The sequence below is a fragment of the Camelus dromedarius genome, chromosome 9 (assembly GCF_036321535.1).
Source record: "Camelus dromedarius isolate mCamDro1 chromosome 9, mCamDro1.pat, whole genome shotgun sequence".
Lineage (NCBI taxonomy): Eukaryota > Metazoa > Chordata > Mammalia > Artiodactyla > Camelidae > Camelus > Camelus dromedarius.
Window position 1 is genome coordinate 14773737 of NC_087444.1, and position 13818 is coordinate 14787554.

General features: G+C 53.2%; 1 pseudogene; it reads right to left on the reverse strand.

Annotated features, from left to right (window-relative positions):
- Positions 1–12001: 12001 nt before the first annotated feature.
- Positions 12002–13000, reverse strand: LOC135322158 (L-lactate dehydrogenase B chain-like; annotated as a pseudogene).
- Positions 13001–13818: the final 818 nt, after the last annotated feature.

The following is a 13818-nucleotide window of genomic DNA, read 5'->3' on the forward strand; positions in this document are numbered from 1 at the left end:
TGGGCAGGGGGACATGGTTTTCAGGCTTCACCCACCCTCCAATCTCAAGGTGGTTTTACTGGGTGACACTGTTCCCTCCTAGTCCTGGGGTGTGTGTGGGAGGGTGGCTCTGAGATCCCAATGGGAGCTGAGTGCAGGGAGAGGGGAGGGGGCTGCAGGCAGAGCAGAGGAGGAGAGACCTGGTGGAGCCTTGCAGCTGACTTAGAAGCCTCCAGATTGGTTAGTTTGTTTAACCCAGGGCTGACTTTAATGAGACCGCCACATTCCTGGGGGACTGGCGAGGGAAGGTGATTAATGGGGTTGGCTATGGTAGCGGGAGCGGTAGGAGACAGAGGCTGAGGAAGCCAAGAAGAACGGAGTTGACACCCCAAAGCCCCAGATTCCCAGTGCCTTGGGGGGATGGGCATTTCTGAGGAAGCCAGCACCCAGCCCCGGAAATCTGCACCAAGGTGGAGGAGAAGTTCCCCTGCCTCTGCCAGGGCATGAGGGCTTGGCCCTGCTGTCTGTCTGGCGAGCAGACCCAGGACTAGGAGGGGACAGAGCCAGGGCAGGGCCAGAGCCAGGCCTACCCCGGTTCTGTCCTGGAAATGCGCCTGGGGCATGTGACTCACCCCTTGTAGCCTCAGCTTCCTCTTGAAAACAGGACCAGGAGGTGGCTTACAGATAGTGCCTGGCTCCACTCTCCTTAAACCTCCTTATCTCGTGGGCTGTCTTGGCCAATGAGGCCTGGGCCCCCATGGAGTCTCTGAGGAGGCAGTGGGAAAGCCCCGCCCCTTCTTCCACACAGTTTACTTTGATCTGCAGAAGATTATCTCACTGAATAAATACACAAAACTGCCATGACGACAAGTTAGAATGCTGCTCCCGTGCACAGCACAGCTCGGTAGGTGTGTGAGCTTCTGGTTCCCTGTCATGCCTGGCACAGCCAGGGATGACGTCAGCTTACAAGACAGGGGTCCCCAAAGGAAGAGAACCAGGCATGGCTTTCTTGACACAGGGAAGCCATTTTTGACCTAAGCCATTTTGTGACCTAAGCTTGGCTGCAATCCTTGCCCTTGAACAGGTCTTAGTAATGAATGCTCCTCAGGGAATTAAGGGACAGCAGGAACAAAGGAAAAGCCATCAAGAAACAGTAGTTCAGTAATAATACAGAGTCCCAGTTCCTCCTCAAGGATACACATGACAACCTGATGCAAATTTTTGAGATCTGCAGGGACTAAGGCCCTCGCGCAGGTGGAGGATGGAAGGATGATTGGTGACTCTCCTGACTTCAATCAGCTCAGGTGTGGACCCTGTCGACCTTTGCCCCAGTGCTATGCTGAATTCTCCTGTGCTGAGGCCCCTTTGTGAATATGCATGTAGTATTAGCTTAAAACCTCCTCGATTTTGCTCTTGGGGAAGCACTGCGTTGGGGGCAGACCCCTGGTGTTCTCCTTGCTTACGGCAAGTTGTAATAAATCCTTCCTTCTCCCAATCTTTGGCTTGGTTGTGTCTTTTGGTTTGACACCTACCAAGAGGCGAATCCAGTTTTCAGGTACCAGTGACCCTGGGAACATGGTGGTGAAGATGGCAGCTTCAGAGCCAGAACCAGACAGATGAGGAGCCAGGCCTGCCTCACAGGGCTGGCTTTGTGGGGCTGGGTTCACACCTGCCAGTGGGGCCGGGCAGGATGCCCCGCTCCATCTCCCGGTGTGCAGTGCTCAGCGGAGGGCTGGGGGGTGAGCTCTCTCTCTCAGCCAGGCCCTGCCCACCAGGCCCCTCTGAGTCTGACCGTAGGTTGGCTGGTCTCATCCAGAACATGGGCTTGTCTTGAAGTTCCTTTCAGTTCTCAAGCCTCATACTTGTGTCTACCACTAGCTCCCCGCCTGGGCTGTCCAACTCCATGATCAGTTTAGCAGGCTGGGTCCAAGGAGTTGGCCTAGGCTGAGAACTCAGGACACAGCCATTCTTGGGGGAAGAAAGGTGGGTCCTTTGGGGTGTCAGGAAAGGCTTAGAACATGGAGCCCTCAGCTGGCGGTGAGAGAGGAGGTGCCGGCGGGTAGTTGACATGGATGTGTGTGCACGTGTGTATGTGTGTGTGTGTGTGTGTGTGTGTGTTTGTGTGTATCTGTCTTTAAAAATTACATTTGTCCCATTTTCTTGTTTTTCTAGAGTGGGCCTGATTGGGGCAGGGTCTGTTCCGGCACTGCCAGGGCAGCGTGTGTACATTAGGGTAGATGTGATAAAATGCAGCTCTTGATAAGGCCACGACAAAGGCCTCCCAATTTCTGTGGGATCTTTTTATGCCCCTGCCACTTCTGAACTCAAGGACTTCTATTTAATTCATTTCCTCAAGGAGTGTAGCAAGCTGGGCCCTGGAGACATACTCTAGGTCAGAGGCTGGCCCTGTGGAGCCCAGAGATAAAGGGAGAATAAGATGTGATTCCTACGGCCCCTGAGCCCGCAGCCAGTGGTGCGACGCAGAGAACGGGGCCCGTGCTGGGATAGCTTGGGTACTCTGGCTGTGGTGGCACAGGGGGGCTGCTTGCTCTGCCTGGGATGGGCAGCAGGAGGTGCTACTACCAAAGTGGCCTTGGGCCTGCACTGAAGACCGGATGGGCATCAGCGTGGTCGGTCCCCGCGGTGGGGATGGGCAACAGGCACCGTGGCCTGAGGTCCCACTTGTGCCAGGGGTGTGAAAGAGCCTGGTCTGCCAGAGGGCTAGAGGTAGCATACTGCAGCCAGATCCTGGGGACAAAGACAGCGGGGACAGACAGATGGAGATGCTCATCTTGAGGGTCACATCACTGAGTTCTCAGGGGCCTGGCAGAGGAGTTTGGATTTTAGCTTATGGCAGGGGTCACGCACACTCAGCCATCTGCAGGGCCAGGGTGGGAGGGGAGGGTGTGAAGACGCCGGGGCAAGAGGTTGTTCTGCGGAGGGCAGGACTTCTCCCCCCGGTGGGCCAGCAGACCCAGCTGATATGCCACCCAACTAAGTCTTCAGAGAAGCTAGAAACCCAGATTTTTATGTGGACACTTTTATTTTTAGATGTTAGCCATAATTCAAATTTAACACATAACAAAACAAAAACAGGAAAGGTTTGTGATCCTGATTTGGCTCAGGGGCCACGGGGGTACAATGCCTGTCTGCGGTGTGGGGGTGGGGGCTGCCGGTTCCGAGTGGGCGTGACAGGTCAGAGCCTGCCCACTGTGGTGGCATTTTGGAGATGGCTGTAAGGAAGGCAGGGTGCAGGGAAGCAGAGACACTAAGAAGCTGATAGAAAAATCTCCCTCTTCTTTATTCATTCATTTGCTGAATGTTGATTGGACACATGTTCCAAGCAGGCTGTGTTCTGGGCGCTGCTGCTAAGAGGACACCCAGAGGTGGGGCTCCGTCCTAGTTGAGAGCCCTACAGGCACCCTGAGGGCTCCGGCCTTCAAAGTTGCACGCTTGTGTCTTTTTTTCCCAGTTCCTAAGCCTCCTTCCGCCTCCATCCCCACCTCCTGGCTGAGGTCCAGCTAACTTTCCAGTTCCCTCCCAGGCATCCTTTCCTGGCTCTGTGGGCCCTGGGGCTACCCTTCCAGCCCTGGGCCAGTCCTCTGCCCTCCACGGGGCCTCCAATGCAGGGTCTTTTCTGGATTGTGCCCCGATTCTGGTCGTAAGCCCCCTTCTCCTCTGGAGTTTCTCACTGCATCTTTTAGAACTTAGTTTTGACCCCAGGGTGGTTGAACGCAAAGCCCACTTTCTTCATGGAGTTGAGGCCTTGGGGGCTTGGGGGTCGGCTGAGGGCCAGTCTGAGGTGGTGGTGGAGGTGGCCATTCCCCTCCCCCTGCTCCTCCTTATGGTGTGGTCATTTCAGGGGGGTGGGGTGTGAGAGCTGGGAGGCTGCTGAGACACATGCCCTGGTGGCACCTACCTGGACTCCCTCTGGAAATGAGGAGTGCTTCAGGTCAACTGATGCATTATTTGTGGGAGAACCTGGCTGCTGGAGGGGTCCAACAGTGCCCCCACCCTCCTCAGGCCCTCACCCAGCCCTCTCTCCCGTCTCTGAGTCCATGGCACTCCCCCTCCCCCACCTTCTCCTCCTAGACGAGGGCTGAGCACTGGATTAGGAGCCACGGTCCAGTAACTCACCTGTGACCTTGACTCTGGGCCTATAAAATGGGCATAACCACTGACTATCCTGCAGGGACTTAGAAGAGATCAAAAATTGAAAACTAAAGAAGGAAATAGCTAGAAAAGTTACCAGGCATGATTCCTTCATTCATTCAACAAGTATTTATTGGCACCTACTCTGGGCCAGGCCATGCACTGGATTTTAGGATACAGTCCCAAGGAAGACAGGCACAGTGCCGACCTGCATGGGGCTCACAGTCTAGAGGGAGGTGGGTGTGAAGCAGCCACACAGATAAATACATATGTACAAAATGGATTGTGTCCTGCGAGACTGTGTAATAGGGACCAAATGGGGTGGGGGGTCAGAGAGGTTTTCCTAAGGAAATGGGATTTAAGCTGAAGTATGAGGGTGTCAGCCGTATACAGGCAGGGAAGGGCCCTCAGGTATAGGACGTGAGTGCAAAGCCCTGGAGTAGGGAAGGAGCCAAAGGGCTGCAACAGGGCAAGGGGAGGGGGAGGGGGAGGGGTGGGGGGTACCAACAGGCTGGATTAGGCACCGCCTTGCAAAAAGGAGCTAGCGAAGCATTTTGTTAAAGTAACCTAACGCTAAACCTCATCTCCCATCCTTTCTCCTTGTCCTGGGTCCCTGGAGCTTCTCCCTGCCTTTGCCCTCAGTGTCCATTGTGTGTGGTGAGAAACTGGGCCTGGGGAAGAGCTCTCAGCCCCCTGCCCCCTCCCTGGGCCAAGGGGCAGTTGATTGAAAGCAGATGCCTTGACCTGGTGGGGCCCTGGCGGGAGCGGCAAAGCCGGCTCCCCACTGCTGACCTCAAACCTGCACCGCTGGCATGTCCAGGCCGCAGACTCTCTGTCAGCAAAGCCGCATCCGTCCTGCACAGAGCCGGTCACTGTGGCTGCCCACACCCCCAACCCAGCAATTTCCCTGCCACGGTGAGAAACCTCCCGTGCTCCTGGGCCAAGGCCCAGCCTCCTCCAGTTGGGCCTGGAGCCCCAACTGGTGGAGGGAGAGATGCCAAGTAGGTTCTTAGAAAGGCATGAGGCTGGGAGAAGTCCCCATCCCCCTTACCTGTACCAGCACCCTACCAAGTGAGGGCACCATCATCCAATGTGCCCTGGGCTAGACTTTGTGCTAAATCCTCACAGAGAGCTCCATGAGGTCCATGCTGTTGATACCGTGCACGACTGAGGCTCAGAGAGAGTACCGCATCGCACGGCTGGTAGGTGGCAGAGCTGGCTTCTGGACCCAGGTTATTGGGCTCTAAAGGCTGTGACTCCAGTGGTCCAGTGGGCCCTGGCTGTTGCTCCTGCTCCCCTCAGATGCTCCCTGTGTCTGCTGCTTCTGGGGGACCCCAGCTCAGTTCCAGGCTGCTCAAGGCCCAGAGGCCTCGGGAGGCCTGCATCTTAGCACAGGGTACGGAGCGGACCCAGAGCATGTTGGAGTGGCCTCTGGGCAGTGGTAGCCCCTCTCTTGAACAGCCTGAGCTCCAGACACTGTCAGGGGCACTATGCTTGTTGCTGAGTCACAGTTTGAACCGTGCCCAACGGTCCTCTCAGAGAGAGGAGTTATAATTTTGATGTTTGCCTGGGAGTAGTTCACACACACCTCCCCTTCTGGGGTTGCTGCCTCCACTAGGTGCTGCCATCAGGCTCCCCAACCCCACTACACCCCTGGAGGAGTCCAGGGATCTCCCAGAGATGCCTCCTGGGCCTTTCAGTAAACCTGGGGCCACCCTGACTGCCCTTCACTCTTAGGCTGCCTGAGAAACGCATCCTCTTTCCTCTGCTCCCACAAGGTTGCCCACCTCCCTGTGCAGACCCATCCACTTCCCCATTGCCCTGGTTTCCCTGGTCCATTTTCCCCTCCTCTGTCCAACCCAGCATCTCTGCTTCATCCCCCTCCTTCAGATAGGTCTTTTGGCTCTCAGTTGGTCAGTCAGTCAGTCAACAAGCACTCATGGACATACTGGCAAGAGCTCAGGCTCTGGAGCCAGATGCCGAGGGGACACCAGATCGCAGCCCTCTTGTCCTGTTTCAGGCGCTCACATCTGGTGCTCCTGGAGCATAAAGAGAAAAGGGCTCCATTGCTGCCCTGGCCTCAACTTTGGCTTCTCCCTGCTGTCTAGTCACCGAGAAGAGGAGTGATCTGGCAGGATGCCCCAGGGAGAACACTTTCTCTCTGTTCTGTTGGAGGGTTACCTTGGTGGTCTGCGGGCAGGTGAATCAGCACTGAGGCTAACCGTGGAGGGTGGCCGAGGTGTGCAGACACAGAGGAGTAATGAGATAGTTTATGTTTTAGCGTCTGGAAAGGAAAAGCAGCCCCAGCCCCACTGGGGATCCTAAGGAAGGGAAAGGAACTAAACTCCAATCTGGTGTGCGGGGAGTGGAGCCAGGAGCCCCACGGACTCAGCACTAGGAATGGCCACATGTGGATGTGAACAGCAAGAGTGTCGGTAGTAATTCTGGGAGCAGGACTGAGGGCACCCTGGGCCGTACCTGGAGTCACCCCCCCCCCGGAAGATCTATGTGGCCCTGCAGGGATCTAGGTGGCACAGGACCAGCTTCTCCTCCTGACCACGTGGGAATAATGTCGCCAGGCAGAGGGACTGTTCAGAGTCACAGCTCTTCTGCCCCTCTTTGGGGAGCTGGACCCTCTACCTCCCCCTTTGGAGCAGGCAAGACTTGGGATTCTGGGGCATTTCAAAGTGAGAGGAAGCTTCAAGAGGAAGGAATAGACTTCCTTCAAGTATAGCAGTTTGGGTCTGGATGGTTTTAATTAAAATTCCCAAATCAAAGAAATGCAATAGTATTTGCACCTCAATTTTCTGTTGCCACTCGTAGTGGTTACTAAAACAACAACTTCTATCTTTCAAGAGCTTACTATGGGCCAGACACTGTGCCAAAACTTCTACATACATGGTTCTATTTAATATTCAAAATAGGTAGGTGCTTTTTTTCCGAGTTGACCAGAGAGTCCTTTATATTGATTGATTGATTGATTGATTGATTGATTGACAAGGTAGGTACTTTTTTTATCACCATTTTGCATGTGAGGAAACTGAGGCACAGAGAGGTTAACCAACTTGCCTGAAGTCACACAGCTAGCAAAGCTATGAATTGGGCTTGTAACCCACATTATCTCTCGCTCCAAAGTCCTTCAACCACAGATCCCACCCTACAGATATGTCCAGGGGTTCCCTGAATCTGCGGGGGCCCAGGAGATCTGGGCCTGCAGGGAGGAGCCCTGAGGTCTGGAGGCCCAGGGCCTAACATGATGGGGCCACTGTCAGGTGCCTGTCTCCCACAGCAGCTGGATCCCATTACAGCGTGGACGGCCATCTTTAGAAAGCCACCTTTTCCTGGGCTGCAAAGGAACAGGGTGACCACAGCCAGTGAACCCTGGGGCCCCTTGAGTTCCCACTGCCCGCCCGGCAGAGTTTCACAAACCCGTTGACGTTGACAGGACAGCCTGTGTGGAGAGGGCAGGAAGCCTGGGGGCCCTGTGGTCTGCCTGCGTTGCTCAGAGTTTCCTGGGCTGAGCTCTTCCTGCAGGGCCCTCTTTAGGGCTCTGCCAGGCCAGCACCCCCTGTCCTGAAGCTGGCATCTCCGGTCCTGAGGCCTTCCTTGGCCCCCTCTGGCTCGAAGGACAAAGCCTACTGACTCCAGTGTCTCTGAAGGGACAGGAGGACCCTGTCCTCTGGACACTGAGCCTTGGAGGAGCTTTGAGATCCTGGAGATAGCCTTGGGGTATGTGAAGTTTCCCAGGGACCACACTGAGCGGAGGGGCAGGCACAGTGCTACCTGATGTCAGAAGACCCAGGCTCCACGCTCAGTTCTTACACTGACTAGAGCTTCGATCTTGGGCAGGTGTCTTACCTCCCTGAGCCCTCTCCCCTAATCTGCCTCACAGGGTTGTGTAAAACCCTCGTCAAACAGGCAAATGCCCCGCAGGTGTTGGTGGTCCTCACTAATACCTACGCCTGCTCCTTGTTGGTCTCCCTTGCAGAAACTACCAAGTCTGAAATTACAGGTTTCTGCAGAAAAAGGGAAAGGCATTCCAGGTAGAGGACAGCCTGAGCAAACAGAGTCAGGAGTCAGGGACACACACACACACACACACACACACACACACACACATTGAATTCTTTGTGCCAGGAACTGTCTTAAACATTTTATATACCTGAACTCATTTACCTCTCTTAATATCCCAATAGAGTAGGTATTAGCTTGCCCCCATTTTATAGGTGAAGCAATGGAGGCCCAGAGAGGTAAGGAAACTTGCTCAAGATCACACAGCTGGGAGAGGGGAACCAAGAGTGTAATCCAAGCAGTCTGTGATGAAAACATGAGTGAAGGCAAGGGCAGTGGGCCTGGAGAGACACTGGGATTTGGCCACATCTGCCTTGTCCACTGCGGTGAGGCCAGTGCCTAGTACAGTGCCTGGCACACAGTAGGTGCTCAAAGGTGTTCCTGAAACCTGAGCTCTGCAGAAGGTGTGGCTGGCTTGCTCGTCTGGTGACACTGAAGTTTCACACCAGTGGGGGATGCTGGGCTTGCTGGGTGGGGGACAGCTTGGGCCCAGAGCTGAAGCTTAGATGGTCTCATCACTTCTTTGGCTTGAGATTTGGTCCCTGTCCAGGCATGTCCTGGGGCAGCAGGCTCCTTCTCAATGGGTGCCCCGCAGGAGGGCCCACCAACTGGGCAGGCAAAGATTTTAACAATTCCTCAGTCCCCCTCTGGGCACAGGCATGGCCTCCCTCCCTGTGGGATGCTCTTTGCTCCCGGAGCTCAGGGTCTAGGGTGGGCTGGAGCTCTGGTCGGGGTGGGGGGAATGACACACATAGACTTGGAGGAGGGTGTTTGCTGCCGGCAGAGGCTGCTGAGAGACCAGCCTGTTTGCAGGGCTGGTGAGACAGGGGGCTGGTGAGAAAGGAAGTTTCCGTACTCTGTGGCATGCAGACCCCACTAGGAATGTGGCTTTGGGCCAGGATCCCTCTGGGCAAGAAAGGATGACTCGGCAGAAACAGCATCCTGACCCCACAGGATAACTGGGCCGCTGCTTTGAGGGTGGGTGCCAAGTGGCAGAGCTGCTGAATTCATGACCCCTCTACCTCAGCCTTCATCTCCACCCTCCCCACAGCCCTCCTTTAGCTGCCCTTCTCTGGGCTGGGGTTTTAAGACTCTTAGAGTAACAACTCTCTCTTGGGAGGGGGCCCTGGGCTGGCCTGGCCAGCACTTCCCACCCAAGGGATGGAATTGAGAAATGGTGAGGAAGAAGCAGCCTGCCCTTGAGGCGCCTGGGGCTGGCCAAGGGCAAGAGCCCAGCATGATTCAGGGTCGGGGCACTGGGCAGTGGAGGGAGCTGGCCTGGGCCAGGCACCGGGGAATTCCAGCCCAGGAGAGCCAATTGGAAGCACATGTGTTTAGATAGGCACAGAAACCCACAAAGCTGCTTCTCCATTCCTTGAGCCCAGCTTCTGAAAAACTGAGAATCTATTACCAGGAACCCTGGTAAATGTGTCCTTTTGTCACCAGAGGCCCTCATGGCACAGGCCAGTCACCACTGGGGACTATAACGGCACCCAGTTGGCGCCATCCCTCTGCCGACTTGCACGCCAGGTCCTGAGCGGAAGTGGATAATGGTGGTGGTGAAGACGGTGACGCTGTTATAGCTCCTGCTGCTGCTGCTGTTAACAGTCATCAAGTATTTCCCCCAAACCCTGCTAACCACTTTTACCTGTTTAATCCCATGCACTCCTCATAAATACCCAATGAAGTAGGTAGGTACTAATCTTCTCCTAATTTTTAGAAAGGAAACTGCTTTGAAGAAGATCAAGTAACTTGCCTGAGGTCACCCAGGTAGCAAGTGGCAGAACCAGCTTCTGAGCCTGTGATCTTAGTGACTTGTTAGATTTCTGACCCTCTTCCTCTGCCCCTGGGGGAAAAGAGGAAGGCAGATTACGTGTGGCTCTGTCCCCCTCCCTTGGGTGTCACACATGGGGGTCACCTGGGTTGGCCCGTGGAAACACTGACCCCTTTCTGGGAGCCGTTGCAACACTCGGTGGTTTCCTGTGCAAAGCATCATGGGTGCCTGGGGTCCGGTGCTCAGGGAGGATCTTGGGATTTGGGGCTGGACAGCTCGAGCCTGCCCTTGGTTTACTAGCTGTGTGACTTTGACACCTCACTCTGTCCCTCTGACCTTGGCTCCCTCACCTGTAAAATGAGAGAGAAGAACACAGCAACTTGCCCTCCATTACTTGGCCGGTGAGATGAAATGTAGACCAGAAGGCCACTGTAGCCAGGGGCGCTAGCAAGTAGAGGGGGCTGGTGGGATGTCAAGAGGGGAGGAGGTGGGTGGGGCTGACATCACACTGTTTCACTCCCTGGTCAGGGAAGGAGACAGGCAGAGATCAGGATCTGCTTTCTTAACAGATGACAGCTACTTTGCACTAATTCATCTTCCTCAAAGAGATCACCTGGCGATCAGCCAGGAGCCTTTGGTGAGGACCCACAGCAGAGTGGCTGCATCTTCCCAGGAGGATCTCATGGGCAGAACTCTTCCAGGCGCCAGGTGACAGTCCGTTCCTTGCAAGTGCCCTGTTCACTGACTTCCCTGTTGATGGAACCTCTGTCCTGCTCTAACGTGGGCTTCTGTTAGTTGACTGGTTCCTGTTGCCCCAGCAACAGAGCAATAGTGGAGGTGGCTGCAAAAGGCTGTTAAATGGCTTAATCAGCTGTGGCACGCAGGCACTGTTCCCAACAGGGGCAGTTACAGCTATGTTAGATTTAGTCATTGCCTGCAACTCAGTGTGGCTGAGACGGTCACAAACACGCATGGAATCGGCAAATAATAGGTCCCTGACAAACACATCTCGGTTGATTGAAGAACTTTCAGAATCATGAAAACATTATATTATGTCCCTTCCAGTTTTATCAGAGTCTATTTTGTTATATTCAAACCAAGTAATTTTCATAGGCTGTGTATGGCCAGCCTACCCCCAGTCAGCCCGTTTCTCAGCTCTTCACAAGGATTTATCAATAACAACACACCCATTCCGTTTGGGCTGTTATTATGGTTCTGTCCTGAAACATCCTGTAGTGGTTATTTTTTGGAAACATCGTTTGGTTCATAATCTCTTAGCAACAGAACTTGAGGGCTAACGGCCGATGAACACTCCGAGCAAGATGACTGTGACTCGTGCGTGGGCAATGAAACCCACAGCAGCCAAGTCAGAGCGCCCTCTGATTATGGGTTTCATTGTTTTAGGTCATCGAACGTCACCAGCACCCACCACGAGCCAAGCCTGCTTTGTTATATGCCTGAGAGCTTTTGCTGTGGCAGCCACATGCCCAAGGCCTGGGAGAACTTTTGGTCATCAGGTGCCCAAGGCCGTCACAACCCCGTCCCCTCCTTGGTACAGGGGCCAGAGTGTGGGTCTGACTGGGAAGAGGAGGAAGGCAGGTGCAGGAACCTCCCGTTCTGTGCGTGCCTGCACCTTATGTCCTCCCAACCCCCTTGTGCAGCGCAGTTAGGACCGTCTGGCCGTAAGTGGCAGCTCAACTGGGTGAAGGTTGGCAGAGACAGAAGCAGGACTAGAATCCAGAACCGCCCAAGCCCCCAGCCTCCACCCTTTCTTTCCTGCCTTCCTCCCTCCCTTCCTCCCTCTCTCCCTCCCTCCTCCTCTTTCTTTTTTACAACAGTTATTTTTATTTGTTCAAAGGCTTATATTGCAAGCATTAAACAAAGCACAGGCTTTGAGTCTGAGAGCCCAAATTCACAGATCTAGGGAGATAAAAGCAAACTGTGATCCATATACGTGGATGCAAACTGAAGTCTCACGGTTAATCCCATTGCAGTTCTTAAATTTCTACAGCCTAGAACCCAGAAGTCACAGGTCTTTTCACTCCTTCTGGATGTCCCCCAGGGTATCTGCACTTTTCTTGAGTTGAGCAATCTCATCAGCCTTCAGCTTCTGGTTGATAACCCTGGGTAATCCCTGAGCCTTCAGGATACACAGAAGGCTCAGGAGGACTTTGTTCTCAATGCCACGCCTCCCCTTCCCCACCATCAACACTGGATGAATCCTGGATAGAATTTTCAACAAGCATTCAATGAGATCAGGCACATTTCATCCAATAGACCAGTTGATGTAAACTTTTAGCTTGATGGTTTCATAGGCACTTTACAACCACCAAATTACACACTTCTTTCCAATTTTCACTATTGTTGTTCTTTCCTATTTCTGGATCCAGCTCCCGGGAGAGAAACACCTGCCACATATATTCCACTCCAAACAGCCACACCTGAGTCACCATGTTCTCCACAAATCCATCCATGGCAGCTGCTGGCACAAATGCCAAGATTTCATCCGTAAAATAGTGACATCTAACAGAATCCACATTTTATACCCACTTCCAATCATGTGATGCTGGAGTAATCCACTTATATTCCAGGTAACATATGTGAGAACATCCACTGGGTTGGAAACCACAATTATGATGCAATCGGAGCTGTACTTGATGATCTGAGGAATAGTGAATTCAGAGACAACATTCCTCTGCACCAGGCTGAGATGACTGTCTCCCACTCGCTGGCAGACTGCTGCAGTTACCATCACAATCTCAGAATTGCAATCACTGAGTAATCTTTCTCTGCCACAGTTTAGGTGTCTGAAGAAATAAGCTCCCAGGCTGCAGATGCATCATTTCTACTTTGAGTTTAACTTCCAAAACACCCACAAGGGCATGTTCCACACCAAGGAGTTTTCCAGAACACTGATGGCATGTGCCATACCAACGTGTCCAGTACCCACTACAATGATTTTATTGTCTGAGACTGTTGCCTCTTCTTCTGCAACCGGTGCAGTTTTTCCTTAAGAGTTGCCATTGTGCAGAGAGAGAGAAGGCTCTGGGCACAGTTGTAATAGTCATGAAAAGAAGACAATGTCAGCTGCATGCCCGGCCTCCTCTCTTTCTGCTCATCCTGTTCACACATCCAGGTCCATAGGGGCAGCTAGCCTCTCCCTGGATGTGCGATCTCCACAAGGCTGTGCTCAAGAGTGTAGCACATGAAGGCCATTGCCACACACCAATTCCATAGGTCAAATGCCACACACACAGTGTGTGCATCCCAGAGCCACTGACCCCAGCATTCACAGGCAGTGAATTCATGGCCCGCCTGCCCATAGGGCTCATAATCCCCTTTTTATTTCGGTCCCTCCCTCAGGCTGAGTCTGTGGTTTTCTGTCTGTGTCGGATAGGAATAAAAATTAAAATAATAGCTACCACTCATTACTGTGAGCCAGAAACATGATTTATATGCCATTATTTACTCCTTAAAACCTTGTAAGGACCTGATACTGTTATCTCTATTTACAGATCAGGAAACTGAGGGTTAGAGTAACTGAATGACTTACTGTAAGTTACCAAAAATAGGTTCTTTCAGTGACACCCACAGTCACATGCCTCTCTCCCCACAGCTCTGTTACTCATGAGCAGAGGTGGATTTGCTGCAAAACTCTTGATGCTTATGCTCTGGGCCCCCCTCACTCATACCTGCCCCTTTCAAGTCCTTAGAAATCTGTTCATATGGCCACATATTTTTGTGAAATTGGAAAAAATAAGATATTTTCATATTTATTTTCTAAAGGAGAGACTCCCAGGGGAGGGTATAGCTCAGTGGTAAAATGCATGCTTAGCATGCAT